This window comes from Argiope bruennichi, chromosome 3 (assembly GCF_947563725.1).
Source record: "Argiope bruennichi chromosome 3, qqArgBrue1.1, whole genome shotgun sequence".
NCBI lineage: Eukaryota > Metazoa > Arthropoda > Arachnida > Araneae > Araneidae > Argiope > Argiope bruennichi.
Genome location: NC_079153.1, coordinates 139304611 through 139320611, shown reverse-complemented (window position 1 = coordinate 139320611; position 16001 = coordinate 139304611). Strand labels below are relative to the sequence as shown.

At 29.7% G+C, this 16001-nt stretch overlaps 1 protein-coding gene across 1 annotated transcript in view; it reads right to left on the bottom strand.

The window, feature by feature from the left end:
• The window catches only part of LOC129963133 (carbohydrate sulfotransferase 1-like), a 50337-nt gene extending 38977 nt beyond the window's left edge, over positions 1-11360 (bottom strand). The window contains exon 1 of the mRNA XM_056077226.1: positions 11235-11360. The gene's annotated coding sequence lies outside the window, so the exon portion shown is untranslated. The remainder of the gene's footprint in view (positions 1-11234) is intronic.
• Between the last annotated feature and the right edge of the window lie 4641 nt (positions 11361-16001).

Below are 16001 nucleotides of genomic sequence, written 5' to 3'. Positions count from 1 at the left end.
AAAGAAATAGTGAAAATTGCAAACAAAAAGCAAAGCACTCTACAAATAATTTTATTTCACATATTTAAATTTTTTGTACACATACCTACAGCTTTGGTGAAGGCAATGAATCTAATCATAAGTTTTTGTGTATGAAAAATTCTACTAAATCCAAGTTTTACAAAAAACTCATTTAAAGTTTTCATTTGTTTTGTATTAAAACTATGCTTGTTTACCTTACCTCAACATTTGAAGGATATAAATTTTTTTTACAAAAATCTCATAACTTTTGTTACTTTTTGGTAGCCCAAATTTATTTTTCCAGCAACTTTTGCTGCTATCATAGACTGCTGATTTTAAGAAAAGCTTCTCCTGTTATCGAAGTTTATTCCTTATTTTAATTTATAATACTAGGAATATTTAATATTAGAATTATTCCCAGTTCATGAAAATTTTTAAAATTAATCAATGAATACTGGTATGGCTATTGATACACCAAAATTTAAAATTTGTAACTTGACAAATGTGGTTTTAGGCAAAATTACATGTAAGAGATTTTGAAAAATCTAATTTACAATATGATTCCTAAGTGTAGATAGTTTTTTAATAATTGGTTGTCGCATAACTTCCTGAAAGAAGGCTTTGTAGTTTAGGTGACCTTCTGTGGATTATAACTCTTAAAAATCTCCATTTATATACTATTCTGAATAAATAAATCCACGAGGGTCTTAGAACATTCCGTGATAAAATAAGCCTTGGCAACCGCCCTATTTCCTGACAAACTATTATATAATTTTTGCTCAATATTTTGCTTCATGCAATGAGTTTGTATTTGTTGTGTGGCATTACTTAAAAATTGGGATATGACTTTAACATCAAGTACTTTGCTAATATAATTGATACTGAACTCAGTATTGCATTGAGTGATGAAATTCCCCTTCACTGCCAAATCCTATTTATTGATATTTCACAATTCAGACTCATTATTCACTCTTATTCTGGCAGCAATTTACTCTTGGTTCTAATATTCAGCAACTAAACAAAAACACGAAGAAGCTTCATTTCCTGCATTTTCAGAACCCTTTTCTTTTACCTTTCTTTTTTTCTTCTTTTCTTTTAAAGATGGCAAGTTCAGAGAAGCAGGAAATTTCTTGATAGTATCAAAACAGTGACCAATAATTAAAGAACTCATGTAAGTCGAATTATGCTAACATTGCAAGAATTCAGTTTTTTAGAAGTTGCAAAAATCCTTTTCAGGAAGAATAGTTCTTGCAACTCAGTAGAAACTGGAATATAATTTAAATTTAAAATCTGCTGACGATTATAAATTACTATTAAAGCGTTCCGAACAAAAGAAAAGCCACAAAACATTTATTTGCAATTCAGTATTTAATATTCGAAAATCAGACAGCTTTTTTTTTACCCTATCGGATAATTGTCGAGAATTCAACAATGTCTTTTCGCGGCAAGTTTTTTTTTTTTTTTTTTTTGCTTATGAAACATTTTTAAAAGATGAATCTTTACTTGGAAGGACAATATCTATTTACATGAAATTTTATATTTTTATATTTTATATTTCAGATCAATATAATTTTATATTGATCTGAAAATAATTTATCTAACTTTTTAAAAGGTTGATAATGATGAGTAATTTTAAAGAGATAAAAAACAAAACGATATTCCGTTGAGAAACAACGAAAATGTGCATGAAATGCCAGTGATAAGATGCTTTATAAACATATATAATGCTCGAAAGCATACGCAACTGCTAATCCTTCTGATATAAAGATTACTATAAACGTATTCAAATTCGTGTCTGATAAAGCATATTATAAAATAATTCATATTTCACAGTGGCGTGCATTTCAAAAAAGGATAGAAAATCCACTTCCGATTTTGTTTCTAGCAACAGTGTTTTAAAAAATACAAGATCCATATTTCTATTTATTGTAGAAGTAAAACAAACTCCGATTTAAAAAACCATATAAATGGGATTTAAAAAAAACAATAAAAAAAACGTGTTACTGCCTTTTAAACGCAGTCAGATACCTTAAATGTTTACGATTTATTAAGAGAAGATCATATTAATTTATATATCGTCAACTTTTTCTAACGAGTTGGAAACAACAAATACTATTTCAATAATTATTTTTAAATGTACGGAGCAAATGCCTGTACCGGTGTTCATATGTGGTGAAGGTGAGGGATTCGATGCTACATCACTAAAACATTGACCTTTTGTATCCATAAAGAAGGGAACTAATCCATATTTCCATCATTCTAATAACAGTTTTGCTCCCCCCCTTTTTTTTACTGTAATCATACGATGCGTGAATGACAGATTTATTGCCAGTAAGGAAAGGCGAGAGGTTACCTCTTGGATGCTCGAATTTACCAGTGAAGAAAAAGAAGAGAAACACTTCCGTGTGAATCGATTTTTTTCCTTTTATTTAAGGAGAAGGAGGAGTAGAGTTTTAAGAGTTGTCTTCATAATGTGATGGAAAAAGATAAATTTTTATCAATTATTAAGATTTTTATGTAAAAGCCATGACATACGGATGAAAGAGTCCGAAGAGGAAGAAAGAAAGCACAGAAAACAAAATCGTGAGACAGTATTTTGAACTTCAGATAGTTTTAGAAGGGAATTTGTTGATTCAGCGTTTTGGGTTCGGCACTTGTTGGAGAGATAGTAAGAAAATCAACAGAGAAGTTAAACTAAAGTTTAACCTGAGTTAGAATATAATTATAATTAGAATGTGGATAAATTTACATATATGAACGTGAACACACACATGTTCACAAATATTCGAATATTTTCAGATTCATTCATTTCTTTGATTTTTTTTGGTAATAGAAGGACGAATAAATTCTGAATTTTGACTTCCGAGAAACATCAGGATCGAAGAAAGCCGAATCTATAAGCTTTAAGAAACATTAAATGAGATGAGTATTTTCTCATAAGTCAGATGCATGTTTTTAAACTTGCCTGTTTTGAAAGCCAGTTATATAATAGTTACAAATATATTAATTACCAATGCATACTTTTAAATGAAAGTGCATAATTATAATAAATTAGGCACTCGAATAACAGGAAATATATAGGCGGCAGTCACAGTATTCCTATTATCATTAGGGGTTGCATTGTTTAGATACATCGCAGAATTGAAAACATTCAGACACATTTGAACTACAATTTGAGGAGGAAACATTCTTGTTTCAACATCCCCCTGCTCTTGTCAATAAAGCAGAAGCCATTCAGAGACGGCGAACGTTGAGAAATCGGACTGACCAGCTCAGAATCCGAATTTCAATCTCATTGTACAATGCATCGAAATGTCGAGTTTGAACAAAAACGGTTCGCAACAGTGACAGAAATGACCAATTTTCTTTCATAGAAATAGCGTGCATTTCTCACTTATGCATTCCAAGAAAGACTACGAAAAACTGCCTTCCTTATAACAGAGAAGCCATCATTGCAGTGAAAGGTGACCCCTACTTCTTATATTAGAAATTAATACATTTGCAGAATAAATAAGGCATAAAGAATATAGTAATTTTCAATATGCATTTTATTTATAAAGTACCGGGATATAAAATATGCTTATTTCTAATCTTTATTCCACTCAATATAACCATTCAAAGATTCAGGCTTTAAAAATTTCTAGTTATGAAAAATCTCTTTTCTTAAAGGACAGCTAAAATTCAATTTGTTGCAATGCTAATATTTTTTTTAAAACTCAAAGCCATTCAAATTTAAATTTTATATAAACCTTTTTATATATCCTATTTTGAAATGAATGAATAGAAATTGTACTATAAGGGCTGTTAAAAATTATTTACTACAAATATGTAAATTTCCCCCAAAAATCTGATAAATTATTTTGGATTTTAATACAATAGTTTTCTAATATTTTGTGATGTATTTTTTCAGTTTCCTGCATATCATAAAGAAAAATCAGGCGGGAAATGTTGGCCTTTTTAAATTAAAATAACACTTTTGTATCCTCCCGAATTTAGTTGCTGTTTGAACGAAAATGTACGTAAGTATCAAACAAAACGGTCAAGGATTTCTTGAAAACGGGATGAGCCAAAATCATTTTCTTTCTCATCAATTTCTGGCCGATTCACTAAATGCCCTCGTGATCCAATTTTCACTTTAAAATGTGAGTTCGAGCATATTGTTCACACGGTCAAAGTGCAAAGGTCGGTGAAAGTTGAAAAAAAAAAATATGTGTCAATCTGAAACTTTCTAAATATTTTTGATCACCTATCTATTTAATACGCAAAAGATTCAATGAACCCGTGCCATTTACAATTTAATAAGCTGTAACTTTGCCTTTCATTTATTTTCTCTACCTCCCTATAAATTGCTGAACCACCCATTATTTAGCTTCACTTTTCAAACAAGGAGAAATCCTTTCGGAACAGGTAAAAATTTGGGACGCACAGCCAGTTGCCCTTTTTTGTTGTGAACTTCCATCGGCGAATGAACGCGTTATATTTCTCTAAAGTGACTATGGTTTAGATCTAGTTTGAAATCGATTCCACGTGAAGGTTTTAAATTTCTTTTTCATTATTTATAGAAAAAAAAAACTGATTTCGGGTCCATTAATGATTGCATTTTTTAGAAGTATTTTCCCTCTCAGTGCTTGCGCTTATGTGCGGAATAATTTCAGTTTATCAGCATTTTTAAAGCAATTACTTTCTAACCAAATGAATTCAAATTTCAATAAAGTTTAGTTTCTGAATTGCGTGCGTATTCTCTTCCCAAGCTCTCCAGTCTACATGTGCCCCAAAAAAGGCTGTTTCAGCTAAATGAAGGGACTTTTTCTTTTGAAGATAAATAAAATTTAAGTGTGTTTCCATACCCCGTTTTTTTTTCTTTCTCCTTCTCATCCGGAGTGTATGGCTGTATAAATTTAATAAATAAATCGTCATTTCAACTGAAAACTGAACCCTTTCTTTAGTTATCCTGAAGGCAATGAAAAACGTCATTTAGTTACCTATCACCTGCATCTCTTTTAGAAAATAATTTACATTATTCAGAAATAATTATTTTTCCACACTTCAATCCAAATATAAAAACAATTTAACTTCTGAGTCGCCCGGGTCTTTGGTTTTTCTCATGCCAATCAGAGTCTAAATTTTTTAATTTTAATTAATAATTTAATTTTAATTAATAATCATTACTAATTAAAACCCTAGTAAAAATCATAGTTGGTATGGGAACATAACAAGTCTAAGAAATCATTTGGAACGCATAAAAGTCAAGAACGCATTACCAATAAATAATCTCTTTTTGTTCTTGACTCCATTTACATCCCGGTCACTTTGGTTTCTAAGCAGGCCCTATTTTTTTTAATTCCGAAGAAGAACTATTACAAGTCATGATTGAACTAAAAGTCCACCTCTTCATACAGATCCACATCTCCAGCGGACGAGTTTTTAATTTGACATTATATTGTACTTCCGCAATGTGACTTTAAAATAAAAATCATCCATCTAGCTTGATGAGTTTTAGACCTACCGTGTTCACATATCTACATGCCATCCGACTTGCAGATGATGATCTACACACATCTACGACACATTTGTAAGTATATTTCAACCATTTGGCTAGTTAACGTGTTCACATCCCATACAAGGACAATAGATAGATTTCGTCCAACAATTTATTTGGAATTGATAATTTAGAGTGAATTCACCGAATTTTATTCATACTGTTCGCTACATTTTTGTGTTACCATATCAAGGCGAAGAGAACGAATAAGGTTTCAAAAATTTGACCGGATTCACGGATGTTTAGAATTTTGAGATATAATTTTTTAGACGATTAAATACCTTTTCTCTGCATTTTTTTCTTTCGCACACGAGAGGAAAATTATTTTGAATCAAATAAAATCGTTGTTGCAATAATGCATCGTGATGAAACATTCGCATAATCTTTAAGCAATTGCAGTTTCTTTTTTGAAATTTTTTTTGGTACTTTTGGAATACATATCAGTTTATAAAGATTATTAGATTGAACACGAAACGATCTTATAATTCACTGAATGTGAAGCTGTTGGACACTTAAACTTTGCCATTTAAATCAAACACATCTTGATGAATTCAAACGAATGCTTGTTCGGTTTAATATTCTAATATCTTGATACTCTCTTTTATTTACACTTCTGAAAGCAAAACTTTGTTATGAATTAAAATATTTCATTAAACGAAATGCATGGAACTCAAACGTTTCTCTTAACTCAGCAGCATAAAAATCTTCTTTGATTTAAAATTGAAATGAGATATTTACTTTTAAAATTACTTTTCAGCTCTGCAGTAACAAAATGGGTGATTTTAATATTGTCGTGACGAATTTTTTACACATAAGAACATTTTTCCAGTAGAAATTCTGGAATGATTCAATTCAAAAACGTTTCTATGGAATTTGATCTTGACAGTAAACAAATAACAAAGGGAATTTTAAATGAATAAATCTTATTTTGAGATATTTTTTGATTTGAGAGAACTTAATACCGCTTTAAACCTGAAACCTTTGTTTAACAGAAAAAAAAATTTAATTGCGTAAAATTTTATTCCATAACTCACTTCGAAATTTTTATATTTTTTAAGGCTTTTGATAATTTTAAAATATGGCTCTCTTTTAACGAGATTATTAATATAAACGAAGTTCTTATGTCCTTACCCTTTATACTTCTGTAAATATAAAGGTTTTAAAGAAATCATGTGTCTCCAATTTCAAGATGAATTGAAATTCCGAAATTCCTTCGACAATGGCAGAAAAAATGTTTTCCTTCAATATGTTTTTTTTTTAAAATCCGTAAAGTAAGAAATGAGTAGGTTTTTTTTAATTAAAGAGATCCATTTCGAAGCATTTAAAAAATCTTTCTGTTATTCCTGTCTGAAACAATTTAAATCGTTCTGTGATATTATATAACTTTAAAAAAATAATTGTAAACAAAATTATTTGGTATTGCGAATCAAACAAACAAGCGTACCATTTTGAAAAATTCAAAAATGAAATGGCAAGCAAAGCAATTTAATGATCAGGTTACAAAATAAGTTAACTTTCACTTTTTTGTTCATCATATTAAACGTAAACAATCAACATATTCAATATTTATCTATAAGTATCCAGTAAAGATATGTACTGACACAAATTTTTTAAAAAAATGAAGTCATTCTAGCCCATTCATTGTTAATGTGAACTGCATTTCAAAAATGACAGCTTTCCATTTAAGCTTTTCTTTTTTGATTAAGACCAGGAAATTTTAATGAGCCATTAAAATACATTTTTATACAATATAATGAAAAGTTTTGAAAAATGAGTGCTTTGTTATTCATAAATGAATTTAATGCATAGATTTTGTAAAATGAACCGCCGAATGAAAATCAATCGCAAGTTAATGTCAGAAGCGGAAATATATTTTTAAATCTGGAATAGAAACAGAAAAATGTCGATTTTCGGTGTTTACCATTTGAGCTAGAAAGCAGATAATGAAAATCATTTTTTAGAAACGGAATAAGTTTGGGAAAAAAATGAAATGTATCAGTTGCGTATGAAAATTTATTTTTCAAACAAGCGCAGCCATTATATCGAATGACGAAGCCCGTGCAAATAGAATATTTTTAAAGTTATTAACAACTATTTTGAGCTTAATTTGAATTTAGTTTGAAAGTTTTTAAAGATTTATGATTACTTTAGTTGCTTTATCTCAAATTATTCATCATTATGTTGCCACGGTATTCTATAATCCATTCGGAAGAGTTTTTTTAAACAAAGGAAAAAAAAAACGGACAAAACATGTAAACCAGAAAGGTGAACAAATGTAACATTAAATATGATGAAAAAATTTCATGTTGAGGATAAATTTTTTATTTGTTTCGAATGAGAGATCGAAACTAGTTTGACAATCATCTGAAGGGATCTCTTTTCGATGGTATTTTATGTTCAGATGGTTTTACTATGCGTTCAATAAATATATTTTTTGCTATGGCAAACATTTTGTACCTTTTTGATGTCACTTTCCTTTTCAATCAGTTTCTGGAGAGATCTCAAACAAACAAATGAAAAAAAAATCCTAAATTAGTAATTGTGATAAATAGTGAAAGGAGCGTGCCGTCAGTGTATCGTTATCAAATTCGTTAAACTGCTCACTGCTTTTATTGTTTGCGTACTGCGTTATCACTGCTTTTTCTTGTTTTCAAATGACATCCTCATGGTTTGTATGGATTTGAAATAAAGTGAATTTCATTTAAGTCAAATAAAAATGCTTAGCAGAAACGCCGTTAAATATTAATGTCTACTGAAAACGAATCATTTACAATCATAATGTATTTGCTTCAACATTGGTACCTATTACAAATGGCTACGGCTTTTTGTAAATTATAGTGAGACGGGAAAAAATTGAAAATAACGAAGAAGAAAGTTCAGAGTCCCGTTTATGTATGTAATAATTACTTTCTCTGGCATATTTTTGTCTCATGGGCAATATCAATTAAAAAAAAAAAAAAGGATGTCCATTTGATGCAAGGCACTGAGGCACTGTTTAGCACATGTGCCTATCTAAATCTACGTAAAATATTTCGTGTGTCTTCATTTCACTGGGATATGTCGAACATTCTGCTTCAGTCTCCTTTGCATGGATGCACCGGTGTTGCCTAGGTAACCAAAATAAGTCATATAAAGTAATTATTACTTACGCCGACTGAGCTTTAAGCTTCTATCCGCTATCTAATACATGCATTTTTTCTTTCTGTTGTTTAAAAAGTTATAAAAGTCATTAAAAGTCGATGCAATGATTTCGAGTAACCCTATGCATTACTAAATTGGTGAATTCCTTTACAACATGCATAGGTAGAAATCGCCTTCTTATAAAATGTGTGACTACGTTTGGAATTAATTTTTTGAAAAATGCTCCAATATAGTTATATTTTTGAATTTTTAGCATACAAAAATGCCTAGAAAACATCTATGAAACCAGAATATACCAGTTAAGCGGAAAAAGTTTTAAAAAAATTGGGAAAAAGGGTTTCCTTTTGTCTAAAATGATATATCTTGCAAACATGTTCTAGTTTAGAAGTTTATCAAATGATTTGCTTAAAATTTTTCAGATAGTTTAATAGATATATTAATATATTATCATTTCTGAATTAAAAAATAATAAGTATTTCTATCCATTCTTTAAATATTGAGGTTCGACTGATAAATAATATGAAAATTTCAATTTTTTTTTCATTTTGTGAAGCATTAGAATAACTATAAGATATTTCTAAGTGAATAGGCCACTTATTCTCTAGTTCAGGAACAGCAGAATGTATTGAGAAATTATCATTCAAAATTTCATGAAAAAAGTGCTTTAGATTTTAATTTATGAAGTTTTTTTATAAGAAAATTCTAGTAAAGATTAGAATTTGTGAAAATAGCATTTAAAGATGTAAAATTATACAATTTCGCCAAAAGTCGACTTTTTAAAGTAGTTATTTATATGCTTGTTTGTTTCATTTACTAATTTCTACAATTCTTATCTTGAAATATTTGTTTTTTAGACTAAAATATATATAAAAAAAATTAAGATGGATGTTTTGATTACTTAGGAGTAATTTCAATTTTTGTTCGAAAATAAGGGGACCAAAACAAAACGAATATAAAACATATAGAGGAATTTAAGCGCATTTCAAAATTTTAATTTGTCTGTGGCGCAAATTTTACAAATTTTAATTTGTAACCAGCGCCAATACTTGCGTTTACTCTGTCGACAAATTCTTCGTTCGCTCGTTTTCTTACAAAGATAGTCAATTTGGCAAACTTTCTATTTTTATGACAATTGCAATGAGTGGAGAAGTTTGATTTTAAAGTTCATTTAGTTCAAATGCTTGAATCGATATTTGACATTATTTCCTTAATCTCTACAAAAGTTATTTAGATTAATTTAATCTATTTATTTAAGTGCGCCTTAACTGCCTTTAAAAGTATTAGAGCTGAATATAAAATTGGGACTTAAAATTTTAAAACACATCATTTATTAAAACTCAACCACAAACATTTATTAAAACCCATTATTTTATTTTTTCTGAGTATTTCTTTTTTTTAAACTCAGACATTTTACATTTTTCAGAAAGCTTTAAACTGATCTTGGTAAAATATTGACTGCAATGTTTGTTCTTTATTTATTTGCAGATTTGAATAGCAATCTTTTAACAGCGTTTAAAGCTAGCGGCAGAATTATAGATTTCAGTTTTAATGTATGTTGGAAACAGTATGATCAAAGAAAAATTATAAACATTTTAGCAATTGCATTGAAATTCTTTGCGTCTCACTTTAATCTGTACTTTGCCTATTCCAGAAGAAATTTAATTTAATTTATTAATCTTAGGTTCTGCAATATATATACAAAAATGTGATATTTTTATCTCAAAGATGAGGGAAAAAAGATTTTTTTTCTGAAATTTTTTAAAAGGTAAATTACTTCAAAAATAATAACAAATTTCATTCTTTAAGTTTGATTCATCTTATGTTATTACTTTTTTAATATTAAAATTATTCTACCATTGGCTTTAAATACAGGCATCTTAATTATTTCTTATTTCATCTGTAGCAGGAAAGGTTTCAAAACTATTTTTATCTGAAATGTTTCATTGGAAACGAATTCTGGAAAAAGAAGGAAGGAAAAAAAAGGATGTATTGAAGAATGATTTATAAAAAGAAATTCAACTAATAATTATTCAGAAAATTTTAAAGAAAGTGAAAGGAAAATTTCTATTAAAGGATTTTCTTTCTCTCAATAATCTTCGAAAAATATGGACTACTATCCAACTAAAGAATATAAAGGAAAATTATAATCATCATGCCATACATAAAGATTGATATTAAAGTTATAAAACCTATAAAATTATCGTAAACAAAGTTTAGCATGTCCTGTGAATGGTTTGATTAAATATAATATCCGTTGTACCGTAATAGTTTACGAAAAGGTTACTGAAACTCTCCAGCAAACGTTTTAAGAAAATGAGAACCTACGCCAACTCAGAATAATTCAAAGCGGCTTCATTTGAAGATGTGACTCACGATTTTGAAACAAATTGTTCTTGAACTTCCTTTCACAGCTTAATTCAGTTATATAACATGGAGCACAAAAATGAAATACTCAAGAAAAAATTCTATATTTCTTCATAAATTAGGAGTACCATAACTGTTAGAACAGAAAAGCAAAACTGGTGGAGAAAAATAAGATCACGAATTCACTTACAGAGAGTAGATTGCATTTCCCCCTCTTTTATTGCGAGAGCCTTCTCTTGTTTATTTTCGTTCTTGGCGAGACCCGAGCATTCTTCGTCCTTCTTTCCACATGTGAGATATTGAAGCGAGTGCCAGCGAAATACGCACTAAAGATGTCATAAAAGTTTTTCGCGACTCGCTCGCCAACGGTTTTCTCGCCAAAAGAGCCAATTTACTCAGCTGGTGGAAAACAATTCATTATGCTCATGATTTCCAGACTCCTCAGATAATGCGCAGGAATGGACTCTAATCATTATAAGATCTATCATTTCTATCTATATTCAGAGAAAGACGATATATACACAAGAAACGTATTTTTTATTGGTATAATTAATTGGATAAATAAAACTCTTTTTTTTCTTTTCTCTAGAATAACGCTTCAGTTTTTGAAAGGAGAAATGGAAAAAAATCACCGTCTCGGTAATTTGGAGCTTCAACAATCAGGGGAAGTCATTTTTAATTGCTTTCACAAGTCGTTTTTACAGAAAAGAGAAATAATAATCAAATTGGTAAAATGACGCACGTCCTTAGTGGAATTATTGCCGATATATGACCATTTAGGTTTAAAATTTGTTGCGGATCTTGAATAACAAAAAAGTAAATGGAATACAGAGCAGATTAAAATAAGGGCATCTCATTCAGGACTGCATTCAGCCCAACAAAAAATATACAGAGTGTGCAAAAATAGTGAAACAAGCTCTAGCCTTCCCTACATTTTGCAACTAGACTCATACTTATTATTATTATTTAAATACGATGGGCAATTTTACGAAAACACTTAAACGTCCATGGAGGTTGATAGAAATAAGTCAAACAAATTAAATTTTCATGAGGCCATCATAATATAAAAGTGTTAATTAATGAGATATTTCCCTCTTAATCATCTAAGCACATAACAAAGTTCAGCATTTTCATTTACTAAATTTGCAGAGATATGCTTATTTTTAAATTTAGAGAAAATATGTTTTTGATTCCTTTTTTAGACACAAAGATGAAAACATTTATGTTAGAAATGCAAATATATTCATTACAGAAAAATTGTCATTTATAAATATTTGTATAGGATTACATCATCCGATCATCATGAATTGAAAGAAATGTACTAATTTCGCATTATGTTGCTCACTTTGATTGCTCGGCAGCTGCAACATCGACTTTATCAAGAGAAATGTGAGAAGCTGAACATTTAAGATATCTCAAAAAATTACTTGAATGCCGAACAAAATAACAAAATTATTTTCTCGCACTTGTATGCTTTCATTTCAGCAGCAACGAACGTTTGGTAATGCCGACGATTTGTGTTGCATGTAATCGTAATGCCGATGTAATTGTATAAGAGTACAAAGTTCCCAAACTATGATTTCCGAACTCCCTGCATTCTTCTAGGATGTGTATTCTCAGAATGGCTTGGCGAAGGCAAACTAGAGGATCCTTTCTCTTCCGCATAGGAGCGGGTGGCGCGTGACGAAGAAAAGACATTTCGGCTTACATTTCAATTTCCCCTCATGCTAGTGATCCAAGTCACACCAGAACTCAACATTCCAAAACAGACAGTGTAGGGAACATTTCAACGTTATAACTGTCATTCGTAGAGTTCATGGCCTGATCCGATAGTGACATGAGCTGTACACGATCGACATCCAGACTTTTGCGATTAAGCTTTATATAAGGTAAATGAAATTCTTCAAATGCTGTCATAATCGAGATGCATTCTTCGTACAAGAAATTCATCATCAGGGTCTATTTTCTATGGATAAGTGGTGTGGCATTATTAGAAATACTTTGGTTTATTACAATTTGTACAATAGTATGAATAATAACTGATACATTCAGTAAGTTTTGATTGGTAATAGGTTTTGAACTAAGGGATGAATTGATTTTGCCAGTACACACTTTATACATCGTTGCCGAAGAATTGCAGAAGGGCTGTCTTTAAGTTCCAAGTGATGAAATGGATCACATATGTGCAAGTATTGTGAAAAAAATAAAACTTTGTATAGATGTAGAAGTCGTTCATTTTTAACGAGTTGTTAAGCACTTTAATTAATGTATTATATTAATGTTTTTTATAAATTTAATGAATGTTAATAAATGTTTTATTATTTCTGATTCTGTCGTTTTAATAATATTTTTGATGCGTATATTATCGCTGAAACTCACAATGAAATCCCCGCTGGAGCATCCGTCAGAGGTATAGATAAAGGGTCTGAATAAATAAATTTGCCTTTTAATTTTGCAGATAAAAATATGAAACGTTGTGTCCTTATAGAAAGAAGAAAAACATTTTTCTCACTGATTCTTTTTTTTCTATAGACATTATATAAAAATTTAGTTTTTCTAACTTTTTATTATCATCTATAGGAGTCAAAGTATTTTCATACATTTGGGTATCTTATTCGGTAAAATTTTGCAATTGCAAGTATATGTCACGAACAGCAATCCTTAAAGAAATAAATGCTTGTTCCACTTTTTTAGGACAACCTGTACAGTAATACCTGTACAGTCTAATAAAGTTTTACCGAGAAAAAAGATCTGACGCCTTATAATTTCAAAATACGTGTAATTATCAATAAGGAAAAATAAGATTCACCTATGATTGATGCTCACAATCAGTATATCATTTCCACAAGGGTAAAAGCGAATATTTTAAAAGCGATAATGATGTCACTTAGGTAATTTAGTGTGGAACTCAATGACTCACACAAGAGGTAGAGCTAAACCAATTTATTAACTCAACTCAGATACCGTGACTGACAGATCTTCTGTTTTTATACTAGCAGGGAAAGTTCCAGAATACTTTTATGGAGACAGGAAGAAAAGTCCAGAACACTTATCTGGTAAACTAAAGAAAGGTCCAGTATCTTCTGGAACATGAAATAAAGGAAAACATACAATCAAGAAATCAAATATTTACACTAACATTGTCTTCCTCATCATTCATTTTTTATGTTGTTTATTTAATATTCTTATATTTCTATAAAAATAAAAGGGGTCTATTTTTTGCGACCTACATAATTTAGACATTATTTATTTAATCGAGGATCACATTTGAAGCCCTACCCTTGTCGTAAAATAATGAGTAATAAACGTGACTATGACTTAACTTGGATTGATATCATTCATTTCGAATATTTATTACCCTCCACGCGATTCACATCTCTGTGATAAAAATTTACACATTTGTTTCATTTATCTTCCCAGTTAAATAAAAATACTTATCGTAATTTTAACCAAAACTTATTCTTAATTAGATTGTTGTTGTCGGGTTTCTGTGAAACCGTAAGAATTACCTACTAATAAAAAAAATCACATCGTTCTACTTCTTTTAATTATTTTTTATCTATATAGTTCTTAGAAAAATGTGATTTATGATTAAGGAAATATTGCATCATGATTTATTATCATGTTATTCTTTAGTAAATCAAAAATATTTTTAAATACAGTGTTTGCGGCCAGAGATTTTTTTTTTGGTATCTATAATTTGATTTTTGGTATCTAAAATCGAATCGAAAATAATTTAACGCCGTAAATAATAATTATGAATCAAATATATTATCAATACTACAACATTTAAAAAGCAATGTGATTGAACTCTTCATAAGGATGGCTTTAATTTAAACAAGTATTTATTTGTAATACGATTGCTGAAAACAGAGTCACTGAGCGTTTAAACTTTATGGGCACTAAAGAATATCTTTCTTAATTTATGTAATATTTCAAGAATTTGTCAACAAAATTTTCTCAGATTCATCATGACCAGATCGATTAATTAACAATGTTTAATTTTAAATGCATCAAACACTAAGAAAATAAAAGGAATCGTTTAAAATAATCGGTTGAAAACAGGTTAAAAAAAACTACTTAAAAAACGATGGACTTAAAACTATAAGCATATACAAAATATATATAACTAACATAAATACACTTTAATTATAAAAGCATACAACTAATCTAAAAATAATTTAAATCATCCGTTGATAATGGTTGTCATGTCAACAATCAGAACACAATGCGCATGCGTGAATTTCCAACGCCAGTTACGATAACGCAAATGCGTGAGTTTTTCTACGCCAGTTGGGGTAACGCTATGCAGATTATACATTTTTAATTTAATTTATTCTGTGTTATTTTAATTCAAAAGTACTTCAGAATGAATCTGAAACATGGATTAATTAACAATGTTTAATTTTAAATGCATAAAACATTAAGAAAATAAACAGAATCATTTGAAATAATCCGCCGATAAATATTAACCCTAGTTTCATTACTGTTGGGAGAAAAAAAACTGAGGCCTTACTCATTTGGCGGTGGGGAAAATGGAAGATTTTTTTGGTGGGAAAGTTAGTTTTTAATTAATAATTAAAATTCTAATTAAAATTTCAAAAAAAGGGACCCTAGGTGCACATTCCCAACCTCTAAGATATACATGTACCAAATTTGGTAGCTGTATGTCAATTGACCTGGCCTGTAGAGCTCCAACACACACACACACACACACACACACACACACACACACACACACACACACACACACACACACACACACACACACACACACACACACACACAAACACACATTGAGCTTTATTTATAAGTATAGATAACTTTCGTTCTGATAGCTCCGTTTTAAATAACTTTAAATAATTTAGAAGCAGGATTATGAGCTAATTAAATACCAATAATAAATAAAAGAAATTATTTCTCTTATAAGTGACATAGTAAATACAGAAGTTGAAGC